Source organism: Camellia sinensis, chromosome 15, assembly GCF_055761805.1.
Source record: "Camellia sinensis isolate YWXY chromosome 15, ASM5576180v1, whole genome shotgun sequence".
Lineage (NCBI taxonomy): Eukaryota > Viridiplantae > Streptophyta > Magnoliopsida > Ericales > Theaceae > Camellia > Camellia sinensis.
The window spans coordinates 87,148,478-87,161,583 of record NC_138975.1 but is presented as its reverse complement, the minus strand read 5'-3'; positions in this window follow the sequence as shown (position 1 = coordinate 87,161,583).

The window sequence follows — 13,106 nt, the reverse complement described above, 5'->3', positions numbered from 1 at the left end:
CATCAATGGTGAACTCAATCTCCTTATCAATCAAATCTCCTGGAAAATCATCTGGAAAAACATCTGAGAATTCTCTGACTATAAGAGTACTGTTCACATTAGTTTTAGCATTAGTAGGTACAGTCAATACACAATACAGATACCCTTTACACCCCTTTTTAATCAGTTTAAAAGCTTTCATGGATGAAATCAGATACGGGGGAGGTACTACTCCAACTCCGTTAAACACAAATTCAGGTAGTCCAGGTGGACGGAAAACAACTTGTTTTGTTACACAGTCTATAGTAGCATGATATTTTGTTAACCAGTCCATTCCCAATATCACATCAAAATGATCAATATTCAAAGGTAGTAAATCAATATACAAATGAACATCCCCAACAATAATTTCACATGCAGGGTACATATAAGCACAAGTCATAGATCCCCCAACAGGTGAAGATACAGCTAACAGATAGTTCATAGGTTCCAGTGGTCTATTAATTTTCACGAAAAAACATGCGATACATATGAATGTGTAGACCCCGAATCAATTAGAACATATGCATTTTGAGCACAAATTGAGAGTATACCTGACACAACGGTCTCGGTATTCTATACATCTCTCGGTACAAGTGCAAACACTCGGCCTTACCTCATAGGCTCTTTTCTAGTAGCTTTGGGGTTGGGTTTCGGTGGAGCAGTTGATGCTGCTGCGCTTGGTGCAGCTTTACTATTGCCTTGAGGAGCAGAAGGGCAATCTTTTACCATGTAGCCCACCTTACCACACCTGTAACAAGCACCTGAAATTTTATAACAAATCCCTTTATGTTTCTTACCACATTCAGAACAGGGCGGTATGGAACCACTTCCCTGACTGGAACTGGTTGTTGACCCTGTATTTTGTTTTTTGTTCAGTGAGTTATTTCGGCATTTCTTTAGCTTGAAGCCTCGTCTCTTACCACGCCACTCGGTCGTTAGTGTTTCGGTCTGTTTCAGTGCCTCGATGTTCGATTCAGCCATTATTGCTCGGTCAAGAACATCTACATATTTCAGTAACTTCAGAACATTTATCCTGTCAAGTATTTCAACATTCAGGCCACCTTCAAACTTCCTAGCCTTTTTGTAATCAGTATCAACCATGTGTGGTGCATATCTGGCGAGTTCAGTGAATTTCGATTCATGCTCTGCTACCAACATGGTGCATTGTTTCAGTTGTTCAAATTCAGTCATTTTTCTGTCCCTGACACACTGTGGAAAGTATTTCTCAAAGAAGGCTCCCTTAAACTGAGCCCAAGTCATGGCAGTATTGGTGTCGCGGACCAGCATCCACCACCTTCGGGCCTCTTCTTGTAAGGTGAAGGTAGCCAGTAGCACTTTTTGTGCTTCAGAACACGGAAAGACTTCAAACAATTTCTCGGTCTTTAGGACCCATGCTTCGGCCTTTAATGGTTCAAGGCCTCCTTGGAATGACGGTGGTTTCATTTTACTGAACTTCTGCGTTAGAGAAATTATATCATCATTCATATTCGGTTCCGGCTGTATCGGAGGAGGTGGGGCCTGTTGGTTCTGTTGTAGCCTTAAGGCCTCAGTTAGCAGTTCAACTGTTCTTTTGAGCCTTGCTATTCTGGCCTCAGATGATTCAGGTTCATCAGCATTTCTTGCGTTATCCATTTCACTATAGACAATTATGGCAATTATAAACATAGACAGTTGCATACTTAAACACATTAGCACATTAGCACATATATTCATGTCATGGCCACACACACTTTTTCAATGCTCATGTAATGCCCTAATCACTTTTCTAGGACATCCTATAGCTCATTTGGACACGTGTGTGCGGTATAACTCGTGGTTTGATATCGCTCTGATACCACTCTGTCACGACCCAAACCCGCCCCTATGGGTTTAGCACCGTAACCGACCAGTAATCCGTGATTACCGAAGGCCTGCTTAATAGTAATAACCGTAATACAGAGTGCAGCGGCTGGCGGAAGCCAAAACAGTAATAAAAGATGTCCAATGAGCTGTGACAGTCTGCACGCAAAAAGACTTTTCATAACACAATCACATTCGGAACAAAAGCAATATGTACATGCATCATATAAAGGTATTCAGGTTAGGGACCAAATCCCCACCATAACAGTACAGTACAAGTCTATACAGTATTACAAAATAGAGACAGAAGGGTGAACAGAGACACCCCAAAAAGCCTAAGCTTGAACACACTTGGAACCTCGCAGTGAAGCACGTTGGTTGGCTTGACAAAAAGGGAGTTAAACCCAACGCTCCTAGCTCCGATCCGGTGCCTGGACACCTACATATATATATAAACAGTAAGCTAAAACCCAGTGAATAACATATGCGTAAAGAGGTTAAGAATGAATGTCCTCTCATTATTTAAAACAGTCAGTTATAACAGTATATCAGTCATTCAGTCATAGCAGTCATATGTGGTACATCCCATAGCAAAACAGTACAGTAGGTCTTAACAGATCGAACAGTCAGTTGATGGCCATCATATCAGTAAACAGTAGTGGTTCCAAACATGGAAACCGACAGAGATCTCTGTGACAGTAGCAATACAGTACAGTAACAGCAAATTGCTATGGATGCCACGAATACAGTTCGCAAATAAGACAAACATTCATTTAGTAAGAAATATCATTTCAGGAAACAGTATAGTAGATCATTCAGAAAATATTCATAATTGAACATATCTTTACAACATTGTTACTCACAGAGCACTGGGCTACAGATAGGCTAGAGCGTCCTCGGATGCCAACTTACACAGTTACAGAATGAACACACACTAAGTTACACACTTGGGAATCAATGACTTAGTCCCTAACTTGACTCGGTGTGGTTCTACATCAATATCCTCATTAAGATGCCTTAAACTAGGCCTAGGAATGCCTAGGATGGAATGAGGATGCAAAGATGCACTTTAAAACACTTTTCAAAATTTGTAGAAAACAGGGGTCTCGCTCGAGCGTGGCTTTCTACGCTCGAGCGGACATGTAGACAAAGGATCTCCGCTCGAGCATGACTTTCCTCACTCAAGCGGACTGTAAAAGTACTGGATGCATGAAATTCACGCTCGACGGGCGCTCGACCCCCGCTCGAGCATGAGACACAAGTGCTCGCTCGAGCGTGCATTCCCTCACTCGAGCGGACTGTAAACACATGCAAAGTACTGGATACACGCATTTCACGCTCGAGCGTTACTTTACTCGCTCGAGCGGACTGCATAAACTCAGAGTGTACGCTCGAGCGTGAAGTTCCTCGCTCGAGCGTGGATCCAAAATCTGAAATTTTCAGATTTGTCTCCAAGCATGAAACTCAACATTTAAAGCATCAAATTCGATCCTTTTGGGCTAATTTTCTGGAAAACACTTTAAAACTCATAATATGACATGTTTCAAAGATCAATTTGCAAAATCAAAGCCCAAAGGTAAGTCAATTGAACACCATTTTCAGATAAACATCAAGAACATGATGAACATGCAACATGCATGAATTTAATCAACTTCAAAGCTTCCAATACAAAATCAAATGAGTCAAAACTTCCAAAAACATGATGAATTCATGGACCATAACCCAAATATAGACATGCATGTGAGGATTCTATGAAAACAACCTCAAAACTCAACAATGTATACATGCATGCATGATTTAAGCTTCAATTCAACATTTTAAACCAAATCTTGACTCTAACCACCAAGCTTCCATGAAACATGCAAGATATAACTTAAATACAATCTCAAGAAGGTGATTCTCCTACCTTAGGTCCTCAATTTCAAGAATGAGAGCTCAATTTGCAATCTACTCTTCAATTCTTCTAATTTTCCTAGCCAAAACTTGTTGAAATCAATTCTCTCCTAACTCTCTCTCTCTCTAGTCAGTTTTCTCTCCAAAAATGGCTGAAGATACAATGCCAAATGTGTATTAATCAAGCCCAAACAAATATTGACAAGGTGGCCCACTAACATGGCAAAAGGGTAATTAACGCAACTAATGTAATTCAACATTATTTAATTCAATTTAATCATACCGAATCACATTTCAATTAAACATACCATAAAATCCTATAAATTCTAATTAGCATAAAACACTTATTAGTTTCGGATTCAGCCGCCGATAAGGCCTTCAATTTGCAGTTTAAAACATAAAACATGAACAGATCATTTAGGTGTCGTTTGGTAACACTTACGTTTTCAATTTTCTGTTTATATTTACAAAAATTTTAAAAACTCAAATAAAAACTTGTTTGGTAAAATTTTTTATTTATAAATCAGTGGTCTCAGTTTATAAATTTGGCCGAAAAATGTACACTCAAAAAATGTGTTTCCGTTTTGAGTTTTCAGTTTTTTTTTTTTTTTACCACTCAACACTAGTCACCACCAGCCACCATTTTCCACCACTGTCTTCCGCCACCACCACCCACCCCCCACCACCACCTGTCACCACCACTCACCACCCACTTGCCACCACCACCCACCACCCGTCACTACCACCCACCACCTACCCACCACCCACCTGCCACCCATCACTCACCTGCCATCCACCCGCCACCACCCACCTACTTGCCACCACCACTCACCACCCACCTGTCACCACCATTCACCGCCCGCCACCACCAGCCACTTGCCACCTACCACCTGCCACCCACCCGCCACCACCACCCACCACCACCACCACCACCATCACCCACCTGCCACCCACCTGCAACCACCACCCACCCACTACCCACCACCCGCCACCACCACCACCACCACCACCCACTCGCTACCACTCACCACTCGCCACAGTCACCCACCCACCCACCATCACCACCCGCCACCACCACCCACCCGCCACAACCCACCACCACCCGACATCCTCCACCCACCTGCCACCACCACCCGCCACCCGTCACCCACCACCACCACCACCACCACCACCACCATCACCCACTCCCTACCACCCACCACCTGTCACCGTCACCAACCCACCCACCACCAGCACCACCACCCGCCACCACCACCCATCTGCTACCACCCACCACCACCCGTCATCCGCCACTCACCTACCACCACCACCCACCACCTGCCACCACCACCACCACCCACTCATTACCACCCACCATCATCACCCACCCATCCACCGCCCACCACCACCACCCACCCGCCACCACCACTTTTCACCACCGTCTTCCGCCGCCACTTGCCATTTCTCAGTCCTTTTTATATTTTTAAAATTTTTTAAACATTTTGTTAATTACCAAACGTGTTTGTAGTTTATGTTTTTCTAAAAATAAACAAAAAATAAACAAAAATCAATTTATAAAATTTTTGTAAATATAAACTGAAAACGTAAACGTTACCAAACAGATCATTTAGCTGTCAAACAGATAGATTTGCATTTAAACTAATACACTCAATCAATCAGTTCAGAATTTCAGTCAATCAGTCACTTAACATGCTTAATTATAGATTAACACTAATCAGTTGCGAGGGTTGTCACATAATCCTTTTAGTTAGAACCGATAAAATGGCTTTAGTAGTGCTTGTATAGCCTACTAGCAGGCACGTTCCTAGAGATTCCTAGTATTTTGTATCTACTACTCTGTTTTTCTGATATAAAAGTGTGTTTTCATTAATTGAAATATATTAATAAAGGCATTGCATTGTTTTGAAATGGAAAAGTATAATGTTTGACAAATGGCATGCATGTGCATTCACCTCATAACATTTCTAGGTTCCATACATTATGTTATAATATCTCTACTGGGTTTTAACTCACCCTATATGGAAAACCACTTTCAAGTACTGATGATATGCCTTCACTGAGGACTTAGCTTGGGAGGACCATGGAGTTGAATGCTCATATATATATATATATATATATATTATTTTTATTTTTTTGTGTTTCTTGTTGTAATTATTTTGTACAAGCCTTGGGTTTTAACTGTATTGAGTTGAACTTACTTTTGTTGTACCCAAGCATTGTTTTGAAAAGATGTAGCCATTAGGGCATTAACTTATCTATATAATCTTTTATTTTAATTCACTCATATGTGACATATGCTATAGATTAAGGATCTAGGATTATTGAATGTATACTCGCATATGTTATCTCTTGTACAGTAAAAGAATATAAATGAAAGGTTATTATTTCACATATTACATTTTCGTTTGATTATCATGTGATGGGTTGCTATTATTATTTTGGGGCGTTACATCTTCTCTTCTTTTCTTTTCTTTTCTTTTCTCTTCTCTATGTCACTAGAACTATTTTTTTTAAAATTATTTAGCATAATTTTAGTTTTGTGATTACTGTTGCCACAATAATGTTTATTTGAGGAGAGTTTTATACTTGTTACATGTTGAACAATATGTTTATTTACTATATATTATGTCTATTTGAGTTAATGGTAGAACAATATGTTTACGTTTCAAAAAATCATTAGATTAATGTTGAACAATGTTTGTTTAATAGTAGTTTGTTTGGTGAATGTTATATGATTTTTCTTATGAACATATTATATGAAACCATGGTTCTAAACCCAACCGAACCATGTTTAAATGGTTTGGTTTAGATTGGTTTCATAATTTAAATGGATTGGCTCGGCTCTAATTTTTGTGGAATCGTAGACAATGAATTGGTTTTGGTTTTATCCCACACCGAACTAATCCAGACCATACTCACCTCTACACCTCGACTAATCTCATTGTCCACTTGTGGGGGACCTATTTAAAATAGGAGCACAAAATACACCCTATATGGACTAGCCCCAAGGAGCTTATTGTAGTTAGGGAGCATTGAACTTGAGACTAGGAGGGAGCACAACCCTAGGCCTTAAGTTGTGTTCATTGTGCAAACCCCTTGGTGTTAAGGAGTGTCATGTTATTAATTGGACTAAATTGATCGAACATGAAAAATTCAAAGACACAAATGATACAAGTAAAACTACAAAAATCAAATTAATATAATATATGGTTGGATTTCTCTCAAGCTTAGACCTGAATTTGAAAGAACTTGAGGGGCTCATGGAACCTACCATGGGTACTGTTTGAATTATCTAGACCTTTCAACTTTGAATAGAAAAATAGAAAATAGAGAGACTAAAAAAAATATTAGGAAAAAAAAAAAACTCAAGGCTTGTGTCTTATAATAAAATAAATATTGAGTTTTTAATTTCATCAATTTAAATTCTAAACTTTTGATTTTTTTTCAATTTGAACAATTTACCTATTTTCGTTAAGTAAAATCAATGAGAAATTGGGTATTTTAGTCATTAAACTCAATGAAAATTATATTTTAAATATTTTATGAAGAGCTTCTATTTCCACACATTATTTTCAATTTGTGCGCATCCTTCTCAATTCACACGCTTAAAAAACAATATATATATATATATATAGTATCGCTCACTATACACACTTTTATTCCAAAAAAATCCAAACAAATAAAAAGTGTGCACAAACTATTCAAAACACACTTAAATCTATCTATATGCACACACTTAAATTTAAACCTCCATTGAAGAAAGTTGAACCATCATTTTTTAAAAATTTAAAAATCTCCAAGATATTTATTTGTGATTATGTATCAATTTTAACTAGCAAATTCAATCAAACAATCAAAAACAAATCAACACAATGATTTAACGTGAAAAAATCACAATTGGAGCGCCTCCAATTGTGATTAAAAAAAATACGGACAAAAGCCACAAAACAATCCACTAAGAAAACAGAAAGGAATTACACAAGTGTATTCTCAATTACCTAGCGAATCCACGCCCAAATTGAACCGACCCCAATGTGTCTCTTCCACTACGGTCTTCACCTCGGAATCGTCTTGCTCAATGTTGAATCCACAACGATGATGTCGAATCCACAACTATGAGCCACTCCAAATCCACCAAAGCTTCAGGCCCAAATTCCATGGAATCTACTGAAGAATAACTTTCTTTTTTGTGAATAAAACAAAATAAACAAACCCTTTGATATAATCCACTCAATTCATGATATAAACTCTCATAGATATCACAGGAAACAAGCAAACAAGCAAAGAAGTTCCAGATGAAAACCCTAAGTTGTTAATTGTATGAATGAAAAAAATAATATTATCATATATTTTTTATTCAAATATATATTTATCTTTCTTTATTTATTTCAATATATATCTATCATCTCTATATATATTTTATAAGTTTCAATCACAGATAAATCAATTCAAAATTAAATTATATTTTTCTTGTGAGGACTCGTATTTAATTATTCTTATACAGACATTATAATTTATGAAAAATAAATTAATTTTTTTATCTAAAACCTATTAAATAATGTATTATTGTATAAATTAGTTACAAACTATTCAATTTATTCACTAACAAAAATATTGCTAAGAATAATAATTTTATGAGTATTCAATGCTTTTCGTTTGTAACTATTTTTGATAAAGATTCAATTCAATAATTACTCTTACTAAGAGGGTTACTATTACCATCTACCTTAATTCTTTGGACCCCTATTACTTTAAACCCTTACCCTAAACTTTAAATTTTAATAAAATTTCTTTAAACACTCTACTTAATACCGATTTTATTCATATTCATAATATCGCCACACTTTAAGTGTACACCCTATCATGTTGAAGAATGACAAGGGGGAACTGCACTGTATAATCCAAAATTTAGACCACAACAAGCTACATCAGTTTGTAAACCATTTTTTTATGTATAAGAGTCCAATTTGAGTTTCATTTACACACATCAAAATAAAAATAAAAATAATAATAATAATAATAACAATAAAACCTATTGGTAAAATTCATAGGGTAAATTCGACTGGCACCCCTTCAGATTTATGTTTATTACAGTTTCTCTCCTCACTTTTTAGAAATTACATCTCCCTCCCTGAAGTTTAAAGTTTCGTTACAAATTCCTTCCTCAACAATTTAATTTTTTTAAATACCAATTTTTCCCTCACTAGGTAAATTACATTGACACCCCTCACATTTTAGAAATTACAATCCCCTCCCTAAGGTTTAAAGTAGCATTACCAATTCTCTCCTCAGTCAGTATTAGTTGGAAAAAAAATTCATTGAAAAAAAATTATTTGAAAAAAAATTTGTTAGTAAATTTTTTAAATTTCTGTTTAAAAACCAACGTAAACTCATTTTTTAAATTTATGTCTTTTTCCTCAAATTTACAAACTGAGACAACAATTTATAAACAAAAAAATTAGCAAACAAATTTTTATGACAGTTTTTTAAATTTTTGTAAATATAAATTGAAAACTGAAAACGAAATGGTTACCAAACAAGTCTCATATGGTAAAAATATCGTAAAATTAACAAATAATTAAATAAGTTACCAATGTAAAAATGACTTATCAAAAGATTCTTAGGCTATGTATGGTAAATAAATAAATAAGTTACCAATGTAAGAATGACTTATCAAAAGATTCTTAGGCTATGTGTGGTATAATTTTTAAAAAAAAAATTTAAAAAATTAAAAATTAATTTGGTTAAGAAATAAAAAATAAAAAATAATTATCATTTAAGGGCAAAAAATAATTATCATTTTAACTTTTGGGCAGGTTATATACATACGTATGGTTGTTTCAATTTAATTTGTAAAAAATTATTTCTAATCACTTGAAAGATAAAAATTATATAAAAATGATAATTATTTTTTATTTTTTATTTCTTAACCAAATTAATTTTTTAATTTTTTTTTAAAAAAAATCTAAAAATCAAACCATACATAGCCTAAGAATCTTTTGATAAGTCATTTCTTACATTGGTAACTTATTCAATTATTTGTTAATTTTACGACATTTTTACCATCTGAAACCTGTTTGGTAACCATTTTGTTTTCAGTTTTCAATTTATATTTACAAAAATTTTAAAAACGGTCATAAAAACTTGTTTGATAATTTTTTTGGTTTATAAATGGTTGTCTCAGTTTGTAAATTCGAAGAAAAAATATAAATTCAAAAAATGAGTTTACGTTGGTTTTTAAACAGAAATTTAAAAATTTTACTAACAAAAATTTTTTTCAATTAATTTTTTTCCCAGTTAATTTTTTTTTTTCAATGAATTTTTTTTTCCAACTTATACTAACTGAGGGAACAATTGGTAATGCTACTTTAAGCATTAGGGAGGGGATTGTAATTTCTAAAATGTGAAGGGTGTCAATGTAATTTACCGAGTAAGGGCAAAATTGGTATTTAAAAAAATTAAATTGTTGACAGAGAAAATCTGTAATAAGATTTTAAACCTCAGAGAAGAAGATATAATTTTCAAAAGGTGAGGGGTGAAACTATAATAAATATAAACCTCAAATGGTGTGAGTGTAATTTGCCCAAATTCTTAGTTAGGCAATGATCGGACAAGACCTTTAACTTCAAATTTAAGAAACAAAACAAATTAGGCAATTGTGCTTGCTGGTTCAATACCTTGAAAAATTCAAGAAATTCTTGTAACAAACTAAGTAACAAAAAAGGATAAACAAAGAAAATTTTATTGATCAAAACTCCATGTGTTTACAAAGGAAAATAACTATAATTACAATTACAAACTAAGACTTCTACTCCTAAAATTCACAAGCTATGCAAATTTGTGGTGAAGTTTGTCCGTCCTCTTTAGATCCTATTGCTCATTTTATAGCCTTTTGGCTCTATTTATTTTCAGGGATGGAGGGTGAGACTGGACTAGCAGTTAAGAAAAACTCACAAACATCATGTTTGTTTTGAAAATTTGTCATGGGATTAACAGTCTCATGGGATTATGAAACCCCTCCAAGGAGAAGACTAACAATCTCATAGAGAGGTGATATTCAAATCCAAACCCATGAGATTAGAAGTGAAATGACTATTTTGTCTCTTATTTTACAAAAATAATTTAATATTTAAAAACCTTTTAATATTAAAATAAAATAGTGTAATAATATATTTATACCCCAAAAAAATATGGGGTTTTTTTTTTTTAAGGTCTTTGGTATTAAGATTTTATAGCATAAAGGACATCTAATATTTTCATGATGTCTAAGGTCCCTCAATCTGATCTAGAGAAATTTTATCCAAAGAATTTCTCTGGACTTCCCAAAGAAATTCTGGACCAGAGAAATTCTATCCAACCCAAATAAATTTCTCTGACCTTCCCTTCCTTCCAGAGAAATTTTCCTTCTCTGGCCTTCAAAGAAATTTCATACTCTAGAGAAATTTTGGAAATTTCTTTGGCCTTCCTGGCCTTCCCTTCTCTAAACCCAGAGAAATTTCCCCAAACCAGAGAAATTCCCCATCTTCAAACCCAGAGAAATTTCGCTTCACAATCTTTTCCGGTTGAACAATCAATAACGATCTATCAAATAAGGAAAAGATTACGAAATCCTTACTTTGGCTAAGAATGAACTTAAACAGTGTTCCCCTATCACGACTTGAATTGAACAGAGTACCATCAAGTAAAGTCCCAGTGTAATTTTCTCTAGTATGTTTAATTTTATCTGTCATGTGTAATTTTCTCTGACATGTATAATTTTCTCTAGCTAGTTGTGTGATTTTCTCTGCCATGTGTAATTTTCTCTAGCAGGTTACTTCTTTGATTTCTCTGTCATGTTGTTTCTTTAATTTTTTCTGTCATGTTACTTCTTTGATTTTTTCTACCATGTTGCTTCTTTAATTTCTCTACTAGGTTGCTTCCTTGATTTTCTCTACCATGTTGCTTCTTTAATTTTCTCTGCCAGGTTGCTTCTCTGATTTTCTCTGCCATATTGCTTCTTTAATGTTCTCTGCCAGGTTGCTTCTTTGATTTTCTCTGCCATGTTACTTCTTTAATTTTCTCTACCATGCTGTTTCTTTAATTTTTTCTACCAGGTTGCTTGTTTGATTTTCTTTGCCATGTTACTTCTTTAATTTTCTCTGCCAGGTTGCTTATTTGATTTTCTCTGCCATGTTGTTTCTTTCATTTTCTCTGCCATGTTGTTTCTTTCATTTTTTTCTGCCATGTTGCTTCTTTCATTTTTTCTGCCATGTTGCTTCTTCAATTTTCTCTACCAGGTTGCTTCTTTGATTTTCTCTGCCATGGTGCTTCTTTAATTTTTTCTGTCAAGTTGCTTCTTTAATTTTCTCTGCCATGTTGCTTCTTTAATTTTCTCTGCTATGTTGCTTCTTTAATTTTCTCTGCTAGGTATCTTCTTTGATTTTCTCTACCATGCTGCTTCTTTAATTTTCTCTGCCAAGTTGTTTCTTTGATTTTCTCTACCATGTTGCTTCTTTAATTTTCTCTGCCATGTTGCTTCTTTGATTTTCTCTACCATGCTGCTTCTTTGATTTTCTCTGCCATTTTGCTTCTTTAATTTTCTCTGCCATGCTGCTTCTTTGATTTTCTCTGCCATGCTGCTTCTTTAATTTTCTCTGTCATGCTGCTTTTTGATTTTCTTTGGAGGTGCATTTGATCCAAAACAGACATACACAAACACACATCATAATTACACATGGCGGAGAAACATAATCGCAGTGATACACAAGGATGTTTTCAAATTCAACATCTACACCACCCATTCAACTCATCACTTGCTTCCTTGAACCATGATGCACAGGTGGTTAACTCATTTATTTGGCCAAACACAGCAAAACAAACAATTGAGTGACCAAGATAAACTTAGAATTGATGGGGAAAAAATATTAATTATTTTCAAATAAGCATAGTAGCTTAAGTTCAAATTAGAAAAATTCAACTTATGTGTATCATTTCCGATTATGTGTTTGTGAATATGCCTTAATTGCGTCCTTCAAAATAACATCATTCACAAACCCACCAAAAAGCTGCCTTTGTAATCAACTCTCTGAAGCTCCACTATGATAACCAACACATTGCCCCGTTTGGTAGAGCTGTGAGAAAGTGATTATAACTTATACCTTAACAGCTTATAGCTTATAAATGTGAACATAAGCTGATTTTTGACTTATAAATTAAGGTTCTCCTCCCCCACTCAAAGAATAAGTTGATTTTTGAGTTACAAAAAGCTATAAATAGGGCCATTGTCTCCCGCTCTTTATATCTATATATGTTGGAAAAAATGATTTTTTTGTGACTTTAATTTAATATTAAAGTGTTGTGACTTTAATTAAATA